Source organism: Strix uralensis, chromosome 17 (assembly GCF_047716275.1).
Source record: "Strix uralensis isolate ZFMK-TIS-50842 chromosome 17, bStrUra1, whole genome shotgun sequence".
Taxonomy (NCBI): Eukaryota; Metazoa; Chordata; class Aves; order Strigiformes; family Strigidae; genus Strix; species Strix uralensis.
Window position 1 is genome coordinate 1,252,285 of NC_133988.1, and position 25,137 is coordinate 1,277,421.

The following is a 25,137-nucleotide window of genomic DNA, read 5'->3' on the forward strand; positions in this document are numbered from 1 at the left end:
CGCCCCTCTGCCGGAGCGGCGGGCCCAGCGCCCGGGCACTGCCGGCGGCGAGGCGGGCAGGGGAGGGCAGGCCGCGGGGCGGGCCCGGCGGGGCCAGGGCGCCTTCCCGGGGCACTCGAGGTGGTGCTGCCGCTGCGGGGGCGGGCCCTGGGGGCTCCGGGGGCTGCGGCACAGAAGCCTCGGAGACAGCCCCGCGCCGGGCAGCACTGCCCCGGGGCGAAGCGCAGCCGCCTCCTGACAGGAAACCTACCCCCGGACCGGCCCGGCCCAGCCCCGCCCCGGCCCGGCCCCGCCGCGTGGCCCCGCCCCGCCTCTCACCGCGCTCCGCCGTTGCTCCGATGGGGAGAAGCCGCGGCCGTGCCCGTTGGTTCCGTTGGGGAGCGGCGGCGGTTGACAGGGCAGCTCGGCGGCAGCTCGGCGGCAGCTCGGCGGCGCGGCCCTCGCCTGGCGGAGGTGGGTGCCGGGGCTGGCCCGGCCTGGCGGGGGCTCTCCGGGAAGGCGTTGCGGGGCTGCCGGGCCCTCGCTGGAGGAGGGAAGGAGGCGGCGGTTGCGGCCTGGGGGTGGCGGAGCTGGGAGCGGTGCTGGGGGCTCTGCGTGGCGGGCGGGGCTGAGGCCTCTTCCCCCGCCTCTCCCCACAGCGGCCGCGGTTACTCCCGGCGTTATGGGGGGGGGGGGGGGGGAAAGGTTGTGGAGGGGGGCGGGGTGGTGAAAACTTTCCGGTGCTGCTGTGGGGCGGCGGGGAGCGGCCGGGGCCATGGCAAGGCCGTGCGGCGGTGTCCGTGAGAGCGGGAAACCTGCGGAGCCTTGTGCTGAGAGACGGGCATCTGCAGAGGGAACAGGCTCCGTTTGAATCTCTTTCAGTGTAAGCGCTGATGCGTTGTGGTTTTATAAGCTGCCGGCTGTGAGGTTTGGAGCCTTTCCAGCCCCTGTGCTGCCTGGCAGCGCTGCAGGCTGTGTGTGTGCAGTGACACGCTTGGCTTGGTGTTGCCAGTCGGGATCCCCCTCGGAAGGTGTCTGCAGCTCCGAACTCTGCTGGCACCGTGAGCAGAATTACAGGGACATCTCCCCGCACACAAGTCCGTTGGAGTGGCCCCAGGCAGGCAGTGTGCCCGTTTCCCCCAGCACATCCCAGGGAATGACGGTGCTGTGTGACCGACACAGTGTGCAGACAGACGGACAGTCGCACCTTGTCTGGGACCTGTGTTAGTGGTGGGACCTGACTTCTCGGAGTGCGGGGCTCGCAGGAATGCTTTGGATTCCAGCTTGGCTGGCAGAGCTTCATGTTTGCCTTTGGCCCCTTGGGTAAAAAAGCAGAGTGAGAGCATAATCTTGACAAATCACACTTTAAAATAAGCTTATTTAAACCAATTAAACTGTCAGTTACCTAACAAATATGTTTCCTGTCAAGGTCTGGTAAGAGTTTTGCCCTGGGACTTGTGTAGCTGATGAATAACACTCCTGGATCGGCACAGCACAGGTATGTTTCTTTCCAGCAGTAGCTTATTCCCAGCTCAGTGTTTGTTCAAGCTTTGTCAGTATTTCAGGCCAAGTTGTTCCTGGTTTTCATATAGTTGTCTGACAAAAATAAGAACTGTAGATTAAACATTGCCGCTTAGTTTATGTATCGCTTTACCTCATTTGCATCTTGGTGAAGTTTGTCTGGCTTCATGAAGTCCTGGATCTGCCTTTTACAAGCTGGATGGGAAGGCTGAGCTGTTAACTGTTCTGACCCCAAAGTGCTGGCATCTTTCAGGTTCTTTGCTGCGGGGAACAAAAATATTACGGCTGCTTAATAGGCAATGCTTTTTCTGAGCAAAAGGGCTTTGAACCAGCCCTGGTCTGTCTGCTGCTTTAATGAACACCGTGTGTTCTCCTTAGTATTTAGAGACAAAATGTGTCTGCATGGCTGTAGCACAGACATGGGAATGTAGTACTAGAAGACCATTGACTCATCCTGTCCAAAGCTTAAAAACTGCAGGAGGCCACGTGGTAGATGTCCAACTGCTGGGATGCTTGCTGCCACAGTCTGTGAGTCTACGAGCCCAGGGAGTTGCTGTCATAGTCTGTGAGCCCAAGGAGTTAAATTTAATCCATAACAAAAGCTGCCAAGCCACATCTGTAACATCACAGGAAAAAGCAATTGGAGAGTGCAGACAAAATATACTAATGTTTTGAAATAAAATGCACTTTTTAATGATTATTTTGAAATCTACCTGTCTGCTATCAACACTGGATCAATTTACTTCCATTTTCTATAGCAAATTTTCACTGCCCAGATTCTGAGATGCACAAAAATCATTAAATTTTGGATTAATAAATGAATTGCTGATCTGTAAAATGACTGAAAAAATTACTAAAAAGCAGTTCTTTAGCTTGCACTCTGGCATGAGGTCTTCTAATTTTCTAGTGTCCCTTTAATAGCTAAAACTATCTGCTAGTCTTCAGAATTTCTCTGAACTCTGTCATGTATTAAGCTACACTGTGTTATATTTATAATACCAATTTATTTATCAGGTCCTGCAGAGATAACCATGAAGTTTGGGTTACTCTTGCAATGAACTTTTATTCTAAATGGCCACTATGATGGGATGATGGAGAAGTGGATGGGGAACAATATGATTGTTTGGTGGGTTTTTTTTTTTAATTCTATCTTCCTTGTCAGACATGGGTTTTACCAAGGTTGTGGTATATGTGTAGGGCTTTTTCCCTGGTAAACAGTTGCTTTGCATTGGAAGAAGGATGGCTGGTCTTGTTTCATCATGATGTGAACCCCACTGCAGAGCCTCTCCGCAGCTATCAGAAACTTGCTATGTAAATTTTGAATAGGATAAAGAAAGCTTTCTCCTTAAAGAAACTGCAGCTATCAGTTTCAAATTGACTTGTCTTATATAAGAGACTTCAGAAGCTTTATGTTATGTGATCAGAAAGCAAAAAAAGGGTTTTATTTTATCTCACAGGATGGAACCAGATTTGGATAAGGAGGACTTTTTCAGACCATCCTATACTGCTGGTGTTGAGCCACTTCAGAGAACAGCACCAGGAAGCGTGGAAGGTTTTAAAACAGATCTCTCTTTGGTTTGTGCAAGCTCAAACACAAGCCAGGTAAGAAAGCTTTAATGTTTGCATTGTTTCGATATTTTTTAATAAGCTTAGTCTTTGCATCAATAAGAATAATCAGAATTTTACAGAGAAGATGAAAAGCATCTTTAGTGTGTTTTTAATTTGGAAGAGATAGATAGGATTAGACTAAGTTGTGTGGCACTGCATTGATACTTCATTGGGTGCATCAGTCTTCTGTGAATGAGGCTAATTGCCAGCTTGGAGCAGCTTAATCATAGAATGGTTTTGTGGGTTTCATTCTTGATCTCTAATTGCCTTAATGTTGTATATATGTGTGTGTGTGTATATATATATACACACACATGCTGCAAGATTATGAACTCTTAGGTTATCACAGCAAACTTCTGCAGGGGCCTGAGCACTTGTGAAAACTGATGTAGTGAATTACTTTTGCTTCCCTTGTCATCCAATAAGTCTGTTCAGAATAGCCTGGTGAAAATAAAACTGTCTTAACATGCTAGCTATCCAGCAAAGAATCTAGTCAAATTTCTAACTTCCTTAATTTTTTTAATTTAAGAGGAGCAGTTTGGAGCCTAAGGAACACATGCAAATTTGCCTGCGTATTAGGCCGTTTACATCGTCAGAAAGAGAAAATGAATTGCAGGTGTGACATTTATATAGTTTAAAAATACCTTAAACGTATGCTTGGGGTTTTTGTTGGTTTTTGTTTTGTTTTTTTTTTTCCGCTGAGCTTTTCATACTCTTTTCATGCCTGCATTGTTTCTGCTTCCTTTTAATAGAACTGTGTTTCACTTGAGAATTCAACAACCGTCATACGGGATCTTTGTATTGGCATATTGCAACGACACTGTGTTGCTGTCCAGTGGAGCTGTTACACCAGTAACTGGTGATGTCCTGCCAGCGACGTGTCTTAAAGTCTCTGTTCATTTTTGCAGAGAGACCGTCGAGAGAGCACTAACAGCAAAGCACCAGCTGGTTGTAAGGGTATGTTTTATATTAAAGAATTGCAATTAAAGCAGGCAAAGAAGCTTTCTTAAGGTCAACAACTGACTTCTGGCCTATGTTAATAATAAAATGACTACTTGACATTTTTATATGCCTGTGAATTGGACAGTGAGTAAGTTATCTGGCCAGAAAACACAAGGATACAATGGTTAGAAGTATACCTGAAAGGCATTAAATGAGATGAAGCTATGGCAAGGGAGAGTAGTACTACTTATGCTGTGGTCTCTAGTGGTATCCTGACCCTGTATGTAATCAGATAAACCTAATTCTGCCATTCAAAAACTACCTAAATACTAGGTTTGCTTTAAAATGTTAGAATGTCATGTACTTGTCAGTTTGATTCTCTGTCTTCTAAAGACGTTGAAGAGACTTGAATAATTCTAACAAAGCTGCATGGTTTTGATAGAATTTGCAAGTGGGAAAGGCAGTGGTAGATTAGGTGTCTGGCAGATATGTAGGGTAAGCACGTGACTTCCAGATATTTAAGAAAGGGGAGAAAAATTCCAAAGGACTTTTGTCTGGGGTAAGTGCTTTTTAGAAGGCTGCTGTAATACCAGTTTTCACTTATTAATTTTTTGAATGAAGTTCATTTTACAAGGTCTATACTGAGTTGTAATATTTTGTACTTGGCAGATTTGGAAGAACAGTCTAGCACAACTGCGGAAAATGACGTGAAGTTTTCTCTGTGGGTTTCATTTTGTGAGATTTACAATGAATGTTTTTATGATCTATCGATTGCTGTATCAAATGACAAGAAAAGAAAAACACTACGCCTTGCTCAAGACATCAAGGGATGTTCTTATGTAAAAGGTGATTAGAATACATTGCAAATTGCCAAACATGTAATTTGAAAAGTCAGTCTTCCTGTAATAATGTTTCTTTCTAGATTAGAAAACTCCAAACTGTATTCCCTGTGGCACTAGAAATGTCCACCTTGAGTGTAAAAGGCAACAATTTGCATCACAGAAGTATCTGTGCCTTTAATAGTGTTTTCTCTCTATTCTTAACTGTAACTCTGAAAAGCCTGCGTGCACTCCACTGCCTTGATATTTCTTTGAAATGGGAGAAATATTGAGAACAATTGACAAATTTTTTAGTGTTTTGGTTTTTTCCATTTTCTTAAAAAAAGACTCCAAATTCTTACCTATAGTTATAATTGGCTCAACAGTTCTATTTTTTAGTATTTTCTGTAGAGATACACTTCAGAGAATATATGAGAAAGTTCAGTCTGACTGCAAATTACATTTTACAGTACTCTAATCAAGCCTGTGATGTAATTTGTTGTGGGTTGGGGGAGGCGGGGGGGTAGCAGAACTCTAACAGTTCAGTGTTTGTTTCTGGCCATGGGAAAAACAGGTTTCAAATCCTATTGGATTTGTTAGAGGTTCTTTGGACAATCAAGACACCAATTCTAGATTAAAGGCTTTTTTGGAGGTGTTTGGCCTGCTCCTTTTATCTTTCATATGCCAAAGTATAGATTCAAAAAGCTGAATCAGATGATAAACCCAACTCCTTCATTTCTTCAAAGACTAGAAAATGTATGAAGTAGGAAATCATCTGCTTTGAGCTATGCTTCAGCATAATCTCTTTTTATAACATTTGGAAGTATAAGATTGTTCCTGATGTTATTCAGGAAAACCAGCTGATGATTTTCTTATTTTTCTTGGTCACAGCTGGTATTTTTGCTAGTACAATTTTGGTGACCTCTAGTTTAACAGAGGCCATGATGTTCATATTCTAAGTTCCATTAGTAGGGCTGTAGGTATTTACTCGAGCCCATACCAAGATGACATACAGTCATCATACTGCAGACAGAATTCTTCACTGATTTTTTTTAACTTGATAGCCCTGAAAGATGTCTGGGTGATTTTCCCCCCTGCCCTCAAAATCATAGGCTAAACCAGAGAAGCTGTCCAGGTAGAGTTCTGCCTTGATGAGTATGGACATAGGGCTTTTATGCTCATATTAGACCCTGTGCTTTGGCTTTTCAGAGCGCGGGCTGAGGTTGCTCACTTAATTTGGATGGAGCATATTTCTGTGTGCTAACAGGATGAAATGATGAGATAGATGTGCCCTTCCTTTCCCGTGGAAGGAAGAATCTTGATTTTGTCATCATATAATTTCTGTCTGAAGCATGCTTAGTAAAATGTTCTTATGTCTCAAGTAAACGTATTGTTCTTGGTGTGCATATGTTATCCCCTAATCCCTTCTTTCTTTTTGATAATGATATTTACAAGATGACCATGTTTGTTTTTCCTAAAGATCTGCAGTGGGTTCAGATTTCTGATTCTAAAGAAGCTTTTAGACTTCTAAAACTGGGGTTGAAACACCAGAGTATCACAAGCAAGAAACTAAATACTTTCTCCAGCAGAAGGTGAGAAACTTTCTGAATAACATTGGGCATAGGATGGTGTCTGGGAGGAGGGGGGAACTAAAATATGGGTTGTGGCTTTTGGGAGGGGAAGAGGCTTTAACAGGGCCTAGATATCTAGGTTTGGCATCCTTTAGTACTGTGTGACCCAGTGCTTTGAGTCAAAAGGATTCAATCCTTCAGTAAGATGAACATGTTCAAAAACTAACAGTTTTATCAAATACTCTCCTTCAAGCAAAAGCACTTAGCTTTATTCCATCTAACTGTCTGAGGAGAAAGCAAAATAAAGGCTACATAAGCATCTCTTTAGAAGTTTGTATCTGATAGAGTATATGCTTAGAGAAGTTGACAGATTCAACAGTGTTTTGAACAGATGTTGTGGAGGCTAAAAATATTTTGAATGTATTCGTCTACTTTATCACTTCTCTGCTGATTTAAGCTTTTCCTTTTAGTCACAGCATATTCACAGTTAAGATACTAAAAGTTGAAGATTCAGGAGCACCGCGAGTGACCCGAGTCAATGAGTAAGTTCAGAGCAGAGACCCTCTCTTCTTTGTGATGGAACTGTCAGTTCTGGTCTGTGTTGGTGTACTGGTACTGGGAACTGTCAGTTCAGGTCTGTGTTGGTATGCTGGTACTGGGAACTGTCAGTTCTGGTCTGTGTTGGTGTGCTGGTACTGGGAACTGTCAGTTCTGGTCTGTGTTGGTGTGCTGGTACTGGGAACTGTCAGTTCTGGTCTGTGTTGGTGTGCTGGTACTGGGAACTGTCAGTTCTGGTCTGTGTTGGTGTGCTGGTACTGGGAACTGTCAGTTATGGTCTGTGTTGGTGGACTGGTACTGCACTATATGCCCAGTGCTTCCTGGTAGAAACTCATGCCTGTGTGGTGGTTTCCCCAGTTCCTACCATCACACAGTTGTTGGCCCTCTACCTCCAGCCATCAGGCTGCAGGGCTGTTCTGTGCCTTGTCCCCTCTGTGCAGCACAAGGTTCTGTCAGCCCGCTGTACACCTGAACTCCTCTGAGTCCTCAGAGGGAAGAGATGGTGGGGGGGAGGGGAAATAGGAGGTGTGTTGGGAAAAGGTTTGTCAGGAAGTCATGTAAAATTTGATTGAGAAAACAACATTGAAAAGGATGGAAGTGTTTGTGCAGATGAAGATCAATAAATTCTTCTTCTAAAAAAGGTGATCGTTTTTAAAAGTGAATAATTTGTGCATGTTCTAAGGTAAATAAAGGGAATTTTCCTTATCTGCTTTCAGACTGTCAATGTGTGATCTTGCTGGTTCAGAAAGATATGCCAAGACCCACAGTGAAGGTCACAGATTGAAAGAGAGTGGAAATACAAACACCTCTCTGCTGATTCTGGGCAAGTGTATTAACGCACTTAGGAGTTGTCAACGGTCAAAGTAAGTCCTTTACGAATTGCAAACTGGTTGTGACTTTTAGGTACTGCCTCCAATGTTTAAAAGCTATTGTTTAAAATATGAAATGCTAACACTAAGTTTTTGGCAGAAACGATGTGTAGACTTGTTGATCTATCAGAGTTACCTTAAACTTGTCTTGTTTTTCTCTTTTCCTTGTTTTGCTCTTTTGCTCTAATCTCCTTTAAGCATGCTATCATATATTTTAGCAATTTAACTTTACTCCTCTGAGCTTGGTTTATCACAGAAACAAACTTTGGAATAAGTTTAAAACCCCCTTTTCACTAGTGTCATAGTAAGAGTCAAATTTTTATCCTTTTATTACTCCTTATGAACTAACTCTGTCTACATACTTCTAGTGTAACATTTTTTTCATCAGCAGAATATTGCTGTGCTATCATAACTGTGCACCGTTTGACAAAAATTGTCTGTTTTTAATAAATACTGACATAACTTTTAACACTCCTCCTGATCCAGCTAACCATATGCAGACAAAAGAAAGCCTTCCTACTATTTATGCCCTAGCTTGGGGATCTAAATAAGAGTGAAATAATACAAGAAGTTAGTTTTCTAAAAGACAGTACGATCTATAGTCACAGCTGGATATAACTGTCTAGGAACTGCTTTCTCCACATGTTCTCATTTGCAGATCTGTTTCTGTCCCAGAAGTTAAATGAACTCAGTCTGCTGGTTGATGTGCTTTGCCAAATTCACTTACCCCGTAACACTGTTCCTGACGCCTGTTCAAAGTCTGTAACACCTTAAGATGAAAAAGCTTTGCTAGCGTGTGTTCCTGATTATGTTTTGTGAATTTACAGTCTGTCTTATTTTCCTGTTCTTTCCAGATAGGAAGGATGCATTAAAACTAGCAGCTGCTTAGAGGGCTGTTAATGTATTCAGAATGTCTTTTTCTGATCCTAATAACTTGGAATTTTAACAATGTAGAAGGAATGTTCTGAAGCATGATCTCTTAAGTGTTAATACCTGCCCCTTGCAAGTTGAATAGGAAGCAGTACATTTCTTTAAAATATTTTGGACTGTCAGTCCTGCAGCAAAGCTACTTATGAGCTGTCTATGTACTCCTGTAGGAGTGTCGCTGCCTTCCTGAGTTCTGTAGCACTGTCCATATAACTGAATAGCTGTTATGTGTGCAAAATGCAGCCAACCTATTTGGTGGCAAGTGTGCGTTCAGTCATGTTTTAGGAATTCTCATAAAATTTCCTATAAGCATCATAAACTACATCCCCAGCTGTTAAATTCAAGTGCCAAACTGCTGGGAGATTAGGAAGAAAGTTCTGAAGAATAATCTCCATGTGTTTGGTGTGTGCTCATTTTCTTGCCTAGGCACTTGCTATTGTCCGTTCTCAGAGGCCGGATACTGAGTGAGAGAGATCTCTGTTGATGTTGGATACGGCATGCCTAGAACTAGACATGTTCTCTTCATTAATGGTGAAAGGAAGAGAGAGGTTGGGGTATAGTTTGGTGTAGCATGAGGCTGTGTGACCTGCCCAAGGCTAAAGGTCGAGCACTCCCTTAGTTTAGGTGCTCCCCCCGATTGTATTGCTGTAGCCTGTCTGAGGTGATGGCTAAAGCCACAGTCACAACAGCACACAGTCTCTCTACAAACAGCTGCCTCTAGTCCAAAACAATTTTAATTGATTTAATGACTACTGCTTTAATAAATATTTTTAGGTCTTCATGCTGGATAGCTCTTACACTGGCTGGACATTATTAAGCATCTGGTCATCTGTTCTTTTGTCTTTAAAGGTCGCAGCAGCACATACCCTTTCGGGAGAGTAAGTTAACTCATTTCCTTCAAGGATTCTTCAGTGCAAAGGGGAAGGTATACGTGATGGTAAACATAAGCCAGTGAGCTTCAGCATATGATGAAACACTCCATGTGTTAAAGTTCTCGGCCACTGCACAAAAAGTAAGTGTGTTGCAGTTTATCTTGATCAGTACTTCTGATTTGCCTTTAAAGAGCAGGTTCCGTCACTTCTAAGAATGTGAATTTAGTTACTGGATTTTTCTGTCTCATGTTGCAATCATATTTTCTAATTGCTCCTAGTCAGCCTTTATTTCCTTGTAAAGCTTTTAAAAAGGCTTTGTTGGGACATACATATTTTTTTTTGTGGGAGTGGGAACATGTTCTATTAAAAATCCATAATTCCCGTAAAATATCCAGCCTGACAAGACACTTGCTATATTTGGAAGAAATTCCCTGAGATCTGGGTGAATTTTTCTTCTGTAGTCATAACATGCTCTCACCTAGGAGCAAGTCTAGCTGCCCCATATACTACTGCTATCTTTATGTGGAATATTGCTCACCTGAGGTATGTAGGTTGAGCATCAAAGAGAATTTGAAAGGTCGTCTTTATGTCCTCAGGAGCTTCAGTGGGAAGGTGGAGGTTAGGCAGAATGAGTAGGAGTAAGTGCAGGGATAGAACCCTGGCAGAGTTGGAAGACAAAAGTGTTGGGGATCAGTGCTACAGCCTTAATGGAAGCCATGGAAAACTTCTGTTGACAGTTAGATATGTTCAAAGGACAAGAGATCCAGGCCTTTAGAATGTGGGCTCATCTAAGCAGGTTAAGTACAACACTAAAAGGAGCAGACTGTGAGGGTGATAGAACTGCTCAAGAAACAGAGTTTGTGGGATGGCATTCATGTAATGCAACTAGAAACTCAGAGTATAGGAAATACAGAAATCTGTTGGTGCGTGAGGTGGCAACCCTCTTGTAGGTTGTCAAGCTACTGAAACTTGGTGTTCCTGCAGTCAAAAGAAGGGTTGGACTCTAAAGTGCCTCCTCTGTACTCTAGCTGGAAACTGGTCTGAGTAGTGACTCTGAGCAGAGGATAGACTGGGGGAGTGCTGTGCTCAGAGACCTCTAGGGAAGTGCAACAGGTCTATCTTGGAAGTGCCAGTAGAGGATTAAAAAATACTGAAGACTTTATTCTTTGTTTTCTGGGTAGGTTTTAGCTATGGACACATCTGTTCTTGTCCAAGATCAGTTGTTTGGCCAGAAATCAGCAACAACATCATCACTACTTAGTCACACTAAAATGTCAATCTCAAGGAAAAGAGTTACTGCCCCATGGGGCAGGAGCTTAGAAGATGTGATCGAAGATGACAATGACAGGGAGGAACAGCATATGTCAAGAGAAGAAGTAGTGCAGAAATATGTAGAAAATACAGCTCTTATTGGGAAAAAAGAGTATATGGTATGTGCCAGGGCTGTGTTAAGAATTAGCGTAGCATGGAGTCTTGAAGCAAGGTATTATTCTGGTTTTCCCCATCTCTCGATGTGGAGCAGTTTGCTAACAACTGGCTACGTGAGAAAGGGCACAGCACCGAGGAACTGCTGACAACGGCGACGTGATGGGAAAATACCGAAAAGTATCAAAGAAGAACAAAGAACAGAAGCAAGACTATGTAGAAGGCCTTGCAGAAATCATAAGGGGTGGGATTGGTATTTAACCTTAGCAACCAAGGTATCTAACCTTAGCAACCTATAAGGAGCTCGCTTTTTGCAATATGTATGAACTAATTATTGTAGATATAAAAGAAGTGTGAGTACTAATAAAGTTGAGCCTCTGTGCATTAAATGATGGCTGGGCTCCCTCTGCGTTCTTTCAACAAATGGTGACCCCGACGTGATACGTGCCAAAGGACGTATAAGGCACCACGAAGGATAAAGACCAGAGAAAGTGGTTCAGGTCCTTAAGCAGCGAGGACGGCGAAAGGCTACTGAAATAAGAGAAAAGGCCCGCGCCCTGGGTGTCAGAAGAGGTGAACCCTGCTGATACGTGCTGCCGAGACCTGGAAAGGCTGCAACGGAAAAAATTCAGGTATGGACAGGCAAGCAGCATATGATTTATTTGCATCCTGGCTGACACAACGCCGGGTTGAGGGAATAGATGTAAAAAAGGATCTTCAGGGGCTTTTAGCTTATGGGGTAGAGCAAGGTTGTTTTATTAATCCACATGTAGTTCATGAGTTATCGGAATGGCGAAAATTTGGAGATAAATTATGGGAATTAACATTGAACGATGATAAGACAGCGAAAAAGTTGGGAAAGTTATGGAGGGTGGTTCATAATGAATTGCTAAGGTATCAGGCTGAGAAAAGAGCTGCACAGGGCGCAGTTGCGGCAAAAGAGAAAAACACCAGATATGGGGAGGAGGAAACTAGGTGGCCATTACCGCCTACGTTTCGTGAGCTTGTTTTACCACCTTTACGTTCCGAAGAGACGGGACAGGAAAGCTCAGAACGAGTTCTCCCTACCGCTCCCCCCGCCCCCGCCCTGAGTAGCCCTGACGCGTCCAGCCACACTGTGACGCCGGAAAGCGAGAATTCTACTCCTGGCTCAGAAGATGGGCTGGGGATAGAGATCGCTAAAGAAAGGTGTCGGGCTTGGAATGCATTGGCACGAGAGGGGTTAGAAAAAGGGGATGAGGAGATGACTCAGATGGCGACAGCAATGGCTTTTCCAGTTCAGTTTCAGCCGAACCCAGCTGGTGGAATAAATGCTACTGTTACGGCATTAGATTGGAAGCTTTTGTCACAATTGCGCTCTACAGTGAGTTCTTATGGTGTTACTGGTGAACCAGTTCGTCAAATGTTAGATTATCTCTGGAGCACTCAACTTCTTTTGCCTGCAGATTGTCGGGGTATAGCAAAGTTAATTTTCTCTCCTAGTCAGTGGTTGTTGTTTAATGCGCATTGGCAAGCGAGAGTATTAGAATCGGTAGCGGTACAGCGGCAAGCAGGAGATCCATTACAAGGGATTACAATGGATGAATTAATGGGGTTAGGACCTTATGCTAGAGTAGAAGCTCAAGCATTGCTCGGTCCGGATAAGGTGAGAGAGGCAATGAGGTTAGTGAGGGAAGCCATAGAGCAAGTAAAAGAGCCAGGCGGAGTTCCAATGTATATGGGGATTAAGCAAGGGAGAGAAGAGACTTTGGGCAGTTTTGTAGATAAGTTGGTGAATGCAATTGAAAGAGCAAGAGTACCTATCTACATGCAGGGTGCTCTCTTAAAACAATGTATTTCACAAAATGGCAATCCTGCTACAAAAAGTTTACTGAATACATTAAGGGCAAATTGGACTATAGAGGAGGCACTTGAAAAGGCATCATCGATACCCACTGGACCTCAGGCTTTTCTTGTAGAGGCAATAAAGAAATTAGGGGAAGGAATGAAAGAACAGGCTCAGGCTACTCAAAGTCAGGTTATGGCAGCCCTTGCGCCTCTCCAGACCTCGCCAGCAGTTAGAGTGAAAACACCTCAAAAGGGGCAGCTGCGGTGTTACCGATGTGGAGCTCCAGGGCATGTACGAAAGAGTTGTACAGCCAGAAATGTATGGTGTCAAACTTGCCGATCCAACTCCCATAATGAGGGGGCTTGCCACAGACGGTCGGGAAACTCCACACGGAGCGCGTTCGCCGGCCGCCGCGCGACGATGAAAGTTGCAGCCGCAGCGCAGTCCTTCAGCCCGCCACCCGGGAAAGTCTCGGGTTGAACCTGGCAGCAGCAGTAGATGTTATCCTGTTAACAAATAATCCTCAAACAATATCTACGAACGTACGAGGACCTATCATCATTAATGGGAGAGCCATGGGAGCTTTATTATTAGGAAGATCATCGGCATCACAATGTGGACTATTTGTTTTACCGGGAGTTATCGATGCAGATTATGAAGGTGAAATCTATATTATGGCATATACACTGAATCCACCAGTAAAGATTGCACAGGGACAACGGATTGCACAGCTGGTGCCCCTGCCACAAGTGACTCAAACAATACGACCAGTAACTGAGGAGAGTCGCGGAAACAAAGGCTTCGGATCTACAGGAAGCCTGACCCTGCTAACACTGGATCTGAGTACGAGACCCAGAAAGACTGTTCACCTGTCATTTCAAGGTAACGCAATAACTGTGGAAGGGTTGTTAGACACAGGCGCAGATTCCAGCGTACTGTCGCCTTCTTCTTGGCCACAAGGCTGGCCGTTACAAGAGCATACCACTACCATCACTGGCGTGGGTGGTTTAACCTTAGCTAATCGAACGCCGCCCCTGCAATTAACAATTGAAGGACAAACAGTCACAGCAGTGCTTGCTGTAGTGCAATTACCTCCAGGGGTAAATTGTTTAATTGGAAGAGATGTGTTAGCACAAATGGGAATAGTTTTGACAAACGATCACCATTTATCCTAATGGCCATTGCTTGGACTTTCCCGATCCCTATAACTTGGACATCTGACGATCCAATATGGGTAAAGCAGTGGCCACTAAAAAGGGAAAGTCTTGAGCAAGCACACTTGCTAGTACAAGAACAATATCAGCAAGGACATTTAAGATTATCTACTAGTCCTTGGAATACTCCGATATTTGTCATAAAGAAGAAATCAGGCAAATATCGACTTTTGCATGACCTTAGGGAAGTAAACAAACAAATGGAACCAATGGGGGCTTTACAACCAGGTATGCCGAATCCAGCTATGTTACCTTATGAATGGCCTATATTGATTGTGGACTTAAAAGATTGTTTCTTTACGATTCCGCTTCATGAAAAGGACATGCGCCGATTTGCTTTCACTTTACCAACAATAAATAGAGAAGGGCCAGATCAACGGTTTGAATGGACAGTTTTACCGCAAGGAATGAGAAATAGTCCAACTTTATGTCAGATTTTTGTAGATGCAGCCTTACAGCCATTACGTCAAAAATGGACTAATGTTATAATTTATCACTATATGGATGATATATTATTTGCACAGAAAGAACCATTTACAGAAGCACAGATAAAAGAAATTGTAAACACCCTTGCAAAGCAAAGATTGGTAATTGCACCAGAAAAGATACAAAAAACAGCTCCATGGAAGTATTTGGGATTGTCTTTGATGAAACAAATAGTAACACCACAAAAATTAACAATTAATCCTGAAATTTCAACACTGCATGATGCTCAGAAGCTATTAGGAGATTTACAATGGCTAAAACCTATAGTGGGCATCCCAAACGAACTTTTACAACAATTACGACCACTGTTAAAAGGAAATGACCCTGCACAGGTGGTGTCTTTATCAGCAGACCAGAAGCGAGTGCTACAACAGATTATGGACCGTATTACTTCTGGACAAGTGCGTCGGAGAGACGCTGAGCTCCCCCTGGACATACTTGTGTGGATGGGTTCACAGCATTTGCTCGGAGCTATTACGCAGTCTAAAAAGAAAACGGGGGAGACATGGGTGCTAGAATGGATCACGCCAGCATTACAACAATCAAAATCTCTACTTCAAAAAATTGAGGCACTAGCAAATTTAGTAAAGAAAGGTCGTGTGCGAGTTATTCAAATAAGTGGAAGAGAACCTCAATTCATATACTGTCCAATGCAGAAGGAAACCATGCAGTGGTACCTGGCAAATAGCACAGCATTGCAGGAAGCCATGTTAAATGGGCCAATGATGTTGTCAACTGATCAATTATCTATGGAACCTTTGAGATGGTTAGGGCAATTACATTGGATTGAACAGCCAAAAAGACAACAGGCGCTGATCCCGAATGCCATCACAGTTTATACAGATGCAGGAAAGAAATCTCAGACAGCAGCTATAACGTGGCAGGAAGATAATACATGGAAACACGAGATATTAAAAGCCACAGCACAAGACACACTACAAACTTTGGAACTGTTGGCAGTAGTTTGGGCGATGGTTAAGTTTAATGGGCCATTGAATATTGTAACTGACTCTATGTATGTAGCAGGAATAGTAGCAAGGATAGAAGATGCAGAAGTCAGGGAAGTACAAAATAAGCGTCTCTATGAGCTGTTCTTACAATTACAGAGGGCCATAAAAATAAGGGAACAACCGTATGCTGTAATCCATGTTAGGAGTCATAAATGGGATATAGGACTTGGGGAAGGTAATGCTCGAGCAGACAAATTAGTATCCACTGCTGTACATGTTCCCATGCCGAAAGACAAATTGGCAAAAGAAGCACATGACATATTCCACCAGAATGCAAAAGGGCTAAAAACACAGTTTGGCATCACAATGGCGGAGGCAACGGCCATAGTAAAAACATGCCCTGTTTGTAGTTTTCACAATAAAGGGGTTGGTATTGGAATAGGAGTCAATCCTAGAGGGACAAAATCTAATGAAGTATGGCAAATGGATGTGACTCACATACAAAGCTTTGGTAGACTTAAATATGTACATGTTACTATAGATACTTATAGCAAATATATATGGGCCTCCGCGCAGAGTGGGGAAAAGGCCACACAGGTAATCAGACATTTAACATGTTGTTTTGCAATAATGGGAGTCCCGAATACTATAAAGACAGACAATGGACCAGCATATGTTGGAAGTCGAATGCAGAGATTTTTAAGCAAGTGGGGAGTGAAACATGTAACAGGGATACCGCATTCTCCCACAGGACAGGCCATAGTTGAGAGAGCAAATAGTACCTTGAAACGTTATGTAGCAAAATATCAGGAAATACAGGATGTACAAGAAAGATTAGCAAAAACATTATTTGTAATGAATCACTTGTGTATATTTGGAGACGCAGAACAACCACCAGCTATGCTACATTATGAAAAGGCAAAAGTAAGTGAGGGAAGGAAAGAGATATGGGTAAATTATAAGGATCCAAAAGATGGATTGTGGAAAGGACCAGCTAAAGTAGTAATATGGGGAAGGGGATATCTTTGTGTTTCTACACCAACAGGCACCGTATGGGTTCCAGCGAGATGGGCGAAACCTGCCGCACCTCCCAATGACACCAGAGGAGAGACAAGCTCATCGACAGCGACTGAAGATTCAGCCGGTTCTAGCGGGGATTGAGAGTCTACTCGGACATTCACTTTACTGGGCAACGCTGTCAGATGTTTGGGGAATTATTGAATGGTTAAATGTTAGGGTGACAAGTGTTAGTCATGTTTGCTTAGGACAGATGCAGAGACGATATCTAACAATAGGGAAAAAGGTAAAACAATGAAACAAAGAGGTATAATTTGTCTTTACCTCCTCACACTAAGTGGAGCAATAGATGCATTGATGAGGTTTAGTCAGCCAAGGGAAAATGTGTGGGTAACGTTGGCCAACTTGACAGGACAGTCATCACTCTGTTTGGCTTTAGGAAGTATCAACCATCCATTCCGTACTTGTTTGGTTGGACTTCCAGTGTGGAAACCTGGAGAGTTTTGTAGTTATGTTGTGAATCAGACACTATGCAGTGCGGCTTATACAGAGGATGATGGGAAACATCAGTGTGAGCTTATATTATCACTAAATACAACATTAGAATCCCCACCTGAGGAATTAGAACTTTTTGGAAGTGCAAATGCTAGCATAACAACTGAAAGAACTGGAAAATGGGTCAGCTTTCTGCCAAGGCAGGAACACCTTAATACACACAGGAAGATGTGGGCTTCATTAGATTCAGCATTAGACCCTGGTAGTGTGTATGAGCAACTATATTCAAGCTGTAATGGTAGCAACATAACAACAGCAAGAGAGCTACCAACAGGAATCTTTTTAATATGTGGTGACAGAGCCTGGAATGGTATACCGATACATCCACAGGGAGGTCCCTGTTACCTGGGACGACTAAGTTTATTTCACCCAGATATGTCTGCCTTGATGAAACTTACTAACAGAACCAGGACGCAGCGGTCCATACATGAATTAGATTGTAGTGGAATAGGAGAGCCACGATTCTGGACAGAATTTACACAGGTGTTAGTTGCAACTATTTTGCCAGGAGGAGCGGCTAATAAAGCCATGAACTTAGCAAAGCAGATAGGATGTTGGGCAAAAGATGAGCTTAATCGCACTTCTGAAATTTTAGATCGGCTTACAGCAGATGTAGAAAGTGTTAACCATGCAGTATTACAAGATAGAGCAGCTATTGATTTTTTGCTTTTAGCACAAGGCCATGGATGTGAGGAATTTGAAGGAATGTGTTGCATGAACCTGACAGACAATTATTCTTCAGTCCATGCAAAGATTAGGAAATTGCAAGAAGGTCTGCACAATTTGAAACAAGTAGATGGATTAGGGATTGAAAGCTGGTTAAAAGAATGGGGACTTTCAGGATGGTTAATATCTCTGATCAAGTCTATAGGGGTAGTGATCTTGGTAATTGTGGTTGTACTTTTGATGTTGCCATGTATTGTCAGTCTTCTGCAAAGGGCCCTGCAGAAGACTGCCTCTGCAATATTTTTAGTACAAGTGCAAAAAGAAAACGGGGGAGATGTGGAGCAGTTTGCTAACAACTGGCTACGTGAGAAAGGGCACAGCACCGAGGAACTGCTGACAACGGCGACGTGATGGGAAAATACCGAAAAGTATCAAAGAAGAACAAAGAACAGAAGCAAGACTATGTAGAAGGCCTTGCAGAAATCATAAGGGGTGGGATTGGTATTTAACCTTAGCAACCAAGGTATCTAACCTTAGCAACCTATAAGGAGCTCGCTTTTTGCAATATGTATGAACTAATTATTGTAGATATAAAAGAAGTGTGAGTACTAATAAAGTTGAGCCTTTGTGCATTAAATGATGGCTGGGCTCCCTCTGCGTTCTTTCAACATCTCACCTGGGTTTTTTTGGGGTTTTTTTTTCTGATCACCCTTATTCTATCTAAATCCAGCATTAAGAACTAAAAGTGGGATTACTCATCATGTGGTGCCTGTTGTAGGAAAACTCTATAATGTGTCTAAATACAGACTAAGCAGTAAGAATTGCAGATTTGGCTTTCTCTCCTCCTCCTGTCAATGCACAGCAAGTATTACCTGCTTTTAGCAATACAGACTGTTCCTCTGTATTCTATGCACAAGAAAATGCTGAAAACTGTTACTTAAGCAAATTCAGTCACTTCTAGGGAAGACAGGAGGGAACAGAGGACTAGAAACTGTTTTATGGAAGTTTCATTAATATTGCCCCAAAAATGAGCATCTGGAAAACAAGAGCCAAATTCTGTGGAGCTTAAGCCTGTTTAAGCAACTTCAACAATTCTTGTAATAAAATGGATGTTCTTTACAAATTTCTGCTCTGTGCAAACTTATAAATTGCTGTGTTAGTACCAAAGAGATCTTTTGTTCTACTCATAAATCTTCCTGTTTATGAATCAGCTAATAAAAGAACTGGAAGAGCTTTTGTCAGGTGGAAGAGTAAAGTGGTGTTGTAGTGTTTGAGGAATGAGAAAAATCTCACTTCTGGGAAACCATTTCTTTATAAAAAACTTAATACTGATGGTAATTCTAGATGCTGCTGAGTCTCATAGAAGAGTTGAAGAACAAACTTATTGCTGAAAAGAAGAATAAGTTACTGCTGGAACTACAAATTCGTGAAGAGGTGATGCAGGAATTTGCCCAATATTTTGCTGAGCTGGAAATATATTTCAAGTAAGTTAGCTTTGAGTGGTTTTTAAAGTTAATGATTAAAAACAATGAAATTCAATTCACTTATTTCTTAAATCTGTCTCTTGGCTATAAGAGACCACACTCTTCTGCTAGACTTCCTGCCTCTGTTAATAGATCAGTTTGTGTTTGGACTATGAGTTCAGGAAAAATACTGTGTAGGAAAGGCTTTGATTTGGGGGGGGTGGAGGGGGGTGTGTGTAATCTGTCAGCAGTGTTCCTGCAGTGCTCTCCCTAACAGAAGAGCTTTGATAGGATGTCTATAGAAAGAGTGACACTTGCAAATTCTTTGGTTACTGCAGCCTTAGTGATACTTCGGATGGGTATTCTGGCTCTAGAAGCTTAGAAAAAATGCTCGTAGTTAAGTGTCAGCCATAATCTCTGTATATATGTCTCCCCCTCATTCTTCAGGAGTGTGTGTGCAGGAAATACACTTCTGCTTTGGTGTAGCAACACCATTTTGTGTATTGTTCTATTATTGCCAAAATAAAGAAAAACCCATCTTTGTTTATAGGCAGCTGTACTAATAACTTCTTAGCAGCTCCTGCTAGCTAGCTTTTATCTGACTTATTTTCCCTACTATAGTAAGTGCCTTTCTTACGAACGAGAACGGCTTGAAGAAGATGCTGACATGCGCCTGGAAATCTTCAAGGAACTTGTAGATGGTTATCTTGAAGACATGGATGAAGAAAATAAACTAAAGGATCAGCCTTGCAGTGAACAAGCTGGACCTCTGGTATTTTTATCCCCCTGATAACATCCCTTTCACTAACCACCTGTTATAGTGATGGTACGTCTCAAGAATTAGAAGAACGGTTTCAAGGAATGGCATGCTGTGTGACTGTGTCCTCAGCAAGATACATTTATCATGTTAAATAGGAGTAGTTGCTGTGCCTCAGATATGCATTTAGGAATCTTTGGGGTTTTCTGCATTTCTGCAACACAAAGTGAAAATTACTGGTACAAAGAAGCTGGGGGAAAAGCTGCAATTTTGCTATAAACTGTTGCATTAAGTGCCTATTTAAGGTATTTGAAGCTGAATTCTTAGGCCCTGTATATGGACTGTACTGGAGTGGTCCCAGAGACTTTTTTCCTCTTAAGGCTGTTGTGGCTGCAACTGAAGCAATGAGAATTGTATATACACTTAAGCATAACTAAACTCTTAGGTTGAGGCTGGTTCTTTGAGTTTGGAACCATTTGTTTTTAAAAAACAAGGAGGAAAGATATAAAGTCAATGTTTTAAGTACAACTTAATTTGATAAGTTGCCACAAACTTATTTGACCTCCCAACCTTTTACTGATATTTGAAAATTTCAGATGTATTCCTTCTAAAACTGTTTGCTTGCTGTGTTCATTCAGTGTTCTCATTGGGTAAAAATGCTAGCTTTTATATTAAATTTGGAGGGGATGTTTTTGTGGTGATATAAAAGGGAGTGTGATGGTGGGCCATTAAATGCTTTAAAAATAAAGTAGCTGTTACTTGATGCTGGAGACTTCTGTGTGAAGGTAGACAGAAACTGGCAATTAAATTGCCTGTGAACCCACAAGAGGGCTTTAAAGTCAGAATTAACTGTGCTTAGATGTTTGAGGACATAATGGTCTTCCAAATTTTCAGTAGAAATAATGGGTATTGTGTAATTATTTGCTATTTCTAAATGGATATAAATTATCTTTCAGAGTGAAGAATATGGCATAGGGCCAGGCACCTACATTGATCTTGAGGGCGTTACTGATTCTCTGCAGGATGATGTCGTTGATATCAAAAAGCAGGCAGAAGAAACACACAGACACGTGGTGTCTCTAGAGGACCCACAGGAAGCCACAGGTTGGCTTGAAAAACAGCTGAGCAAAACTACCACTGAACTAACTCAGACCAAAGAAAAACTGACAAAGAAAACCAATCAGCTAATCAAAACTGAAGAGCAGCTGACACAGAAACCCAAAGGTGAGCTGGATGTGTGTGTGATGTGACAGAAAAAAGAAATTACTACTGTAAAATAGTAGTTGAGCATTGTAAAATCCAGTTGAGCAGGATTTTGGAACCAAATCGTATGCATAGAGGTGATAATCAATTGTTTTGTGTATGTTCAGGTTGAACAATTCCACAGGCCTTGATTATTTCATTTTTAAGACAAAACTTAAAACTGTCAGTTGAAGACTTCTGAATTGTAGGGTGACACATCAACATTATTTATTCGTGATTTCATGGTTATATCGTGATCCCAGCACTTTACATTTTGCTGATGCAGTGGTTTCAGGTATTCTGTGGAACATTCATAGACAAAAGCAGCAATACCTCATAGTACGATTTCAGCAGAAGTCTCTTGACGTGGTCTGTATTTTATATGGGTTGCAGGGCCCAATTCTGTTCAAAACAACCTGAACTTTTGAAATGTGTCCTGCAAGTAGAAGCCAACACAAAAAGAAATGAGTCTATTCAAAAGCTACTAAAGTACCAGAAGATCTGGAAAAATGGATTCCTGAGTAAACTGTGTAATGGCTGCTTATTTGATGCAGGCTTCTTTTCCTGTTACAGACTTTGAAATGCAGATGATTAAATGGGATGAGTCTGCTGAGCAGCATAAAGAACCAACTGAGGTAACTTTCTCAAAAAAAACCTTGTGCAGAATTACTTGCTTTAATACAAAATTTCAGTGGCTTAAAATGCTGTTGTAGTACATCTCTAGCTTTTTTATATCAAGCTTAGCTTAACTGATCTTGCTTCTAAATGCATCGTATAGTTCAAGAATTTAACACTGACTGAACTACTTTCTTTTCTAAGAAAATGAATACGCAGAATAAAAGGATTCAAGAACTAATGGATATCGTGGAGCAAAAAGATCATGTTACCATGAGACTGCAGGATTTGATATCCTGTTTAGAAAAAAACATGAAAGACTATGTAAGTCTTAGACATCTTAATTTTCTGTTTACAAAAAAAATCTAAATCTGTGCTTATAATGGACTTGACTATTTTGGAAAATTGAAATTTTCTGTAAGTAATTGCTACTTTCTTGAAATGGCAGCAGGTGAAGTTGGCATTGAAACTAAAGTTGCAGCAGAACGTGTGTGGAGGTGTGTGTGGAAAATAAGACTTCTGGAAGCAGCGGTCTGGAGTTATTATTGGAGGACTGTCAATGAGACTGTGAAGAGCCACTCTAAAGGAAAAAAAAAAAGCCACTCAAACTGGGAGGACTTTAGCAGTGGGAAGAGAGGGATTATGTCACTGTCTTTTTATTTTTGCCTGAATGGAAGAGGAAGGAAAGGAGGTTTTGCTGCAGCAAAAGGTCAAATTTAATTGAAGTTAGAAGTTAAAGTGAGAAGGACAGTGATTGTGTAAATTGGCAACAAAAATCAGTGTGTTCCACCTACTACCACCATGCACACAAACTTTTTAAGGGAGAGCAATAATGTGAATGTATTGAGCAGAGTTTGAACTAAGAGTGGATGGCCAGGGTATCTCTGCTTTTGATGGGATCAATAAAACTTGCAGCTGGCTAGTCTGCTGCTGGCTGCTGAATGCCAGAAGACTAGCTGGGCTACATGGATACAGGTTAGAAAAAAATCAAAACATGCAGTTAGGTGGTTTTTTGAGCCTGATGCCCAGTAACCTGAAACGTAGTTCTGAGAACATTTTAAATTAAACTTAGGCAGCATCTGATCCCTTTTTCTCTTCCAATGTGAACTGAAGGCTTTGACCATACTTAATCTTCTGTTCCCTCTCTGCCTCTGAGCACCTGAGCTTTTCAGTAGCAGGAATGCTCAGGGTGATGGCAGTTGTGATGACTGCTTCCTGTCACTGCTCCTGCCAAGAGAAAGGCTCCAGCTCTGTCCAGTGTTTTGACGAGTCTCTGTGGCATGAAACTTAAAACGTGACCACAAACCTCAGGTCTGTTCTACAGATTTATTTTTTTTTAATTATTTACTTAGATGAGTGATTGGTCCTTGGCAACCAGCATGGCTTGGCACTTGTGTCATCTTGTGAGTAAAGAAACTTCATTCTTAGTCAAATATACAAATATAAAGTATGTATGACAGAACTGACTGGGCTTTCAAATTGCATCAGATCTGTCATGATAAAAATGATCTGTGGCTTTGATGAAGGCGGTTAAAACTCCCAGCTCTACCAACTATGAGAAGAAAGTTGTGAACTTGTAGAGCTGACCATTGGCCCTTTGAGCAAATCATTAATTTCCTCAACTCTTTCGACACTGGATACTTCAGGTGGTAAACTCGTTTTGCATTTGTAGTTTCCTAGTCTCTTGCTCTACTTTCTGTACAGTGCAAAACATTGTGCTTATTACTGTCTGAAGGGGTACCTGCTTTTTGCTTGAGTAACTGAGCTGTAACTGACTTGTTCTTCTGACAACCCCTTATACAGGTTACCCAGATAGATTTGTAAAAATATTTGCATCTAAAAGATTACTAAGGCTTTTAAGTGCTCACTTGGTAAAACTTCAAAGTAATTGATCTTATTTTAACACAGGACAACACTGTAACTACCATGAAAAGAAAATTCACAGAAAAGAACTCTAACAAAGTGATTGAAAGCAGCCAATTCAAGGATTGTGAGGAGACTGTATTGGAAGTGGGAAGAAAACATTGCTCTGAAAGTAAGCCTATTGTGGAAAAAGAGCCACCTGCAGAGAAAGGTAAAATTTCTACCATCACTCAACAGGGGGCCTTCCAAAAAAACTTGCTTACTATTCCAGAACAGAAGCGAAAAATTGTGAAGTGTAAACATTATGTTGTGAGGAGAAAATCTACTGTGTTAAACTGTAAATCAAAGTAACTGGTATGTAAATATCATCTTTTGCAGAAGGTCCTGTACTGCTCACTCCTAAATGCTTAAAATAAAAGTTAGTTTTTAGACTCTCCTTTCTGCTGCTTTTTCTCATCTGTTAATGTTCTTGCAGACTCCGCTGTAGTTCTTAATCAATTTCTTAACAGTTGTTTTTGGACTAAACTTGCTGTTGGTGGACTTCTGGGAAAGCAGCATCCCCCACTCAAGTTTTTTAAAATTGCCTACGCAGGCGTCAAAGGTGTCAGTGAGTTACTGATTGTTCAGTCCTACAGCACAGACTGTGAAACTTGGGGTTTCGTGCTGTATGCTGCTGTGAACTCACCAGCTTTGGGCAAGGTGACAGTGCTGGCAAAGGAGAAAAGCTTTTCACTTGAATCAAGTAAAATTATTTTAAGTCCACAGGTACATATTTTGTGCAGGTCTCACATTTGCACTTCCAATCTTTTTTGCTTTCCTTGCTTTATCTGTGAGCTTACCAGTCTTTTTAGAATGAGGGGAATAAACCAGCTACAGCTGACGACCTTCAAGCATGAGGGTGAAACTTAAAAGGACACCACTACTTATGTTATCCATTTCATTAAAGTCTATTATTTGGTGAGATTGAGCTATATGGGACTGACTTGTGCAAAATGGTATTTGTAAGATCTGCCTGTCTCTTACTTGACTTCAGGACAGAGCTGGGCTCCAGTCTCTCATAGGACTATGGGAAGCATATGCCAAAGGAGAATGAAAGATCTTCCCTTTGTATCCCTCACTTTCTTGCCTTCTTCCTGCAGAATAGGTGCAAGTAAGAAGATCTTCCAGGCAATTGTTTGGGTGAGGATAGGATAGAAAAAGAGAATAAGGTTAAAAATAGGGATCAGAAAATATCTATCTCCATAAAGAGGGATAAAACATGTTAAAAGGAGACTTGTCAAGTTCACATGATCACAGAAAACTGAGGATACAGATGGTGAATAAACTGAATGCTGGACTGTCATTCATCACTGCAGTGAAAGAACAAGGGAATGCTCAATCTAGAAGATCAG

At 41.9% G+C, this 25,137-nt stretch overlaps 1 pseudogene; it reads left to right on the forward strand.

Moving 5' to 3' along the window:
* Nucleotides 1-351: 351 nt before the first annotated feature.
* LOC141951433 (uncharacterized) overlaps nt 352-25,137 on the forward strand; it is a 33,715-nt pseudogene continuing 8,929 nt past the window's right edge.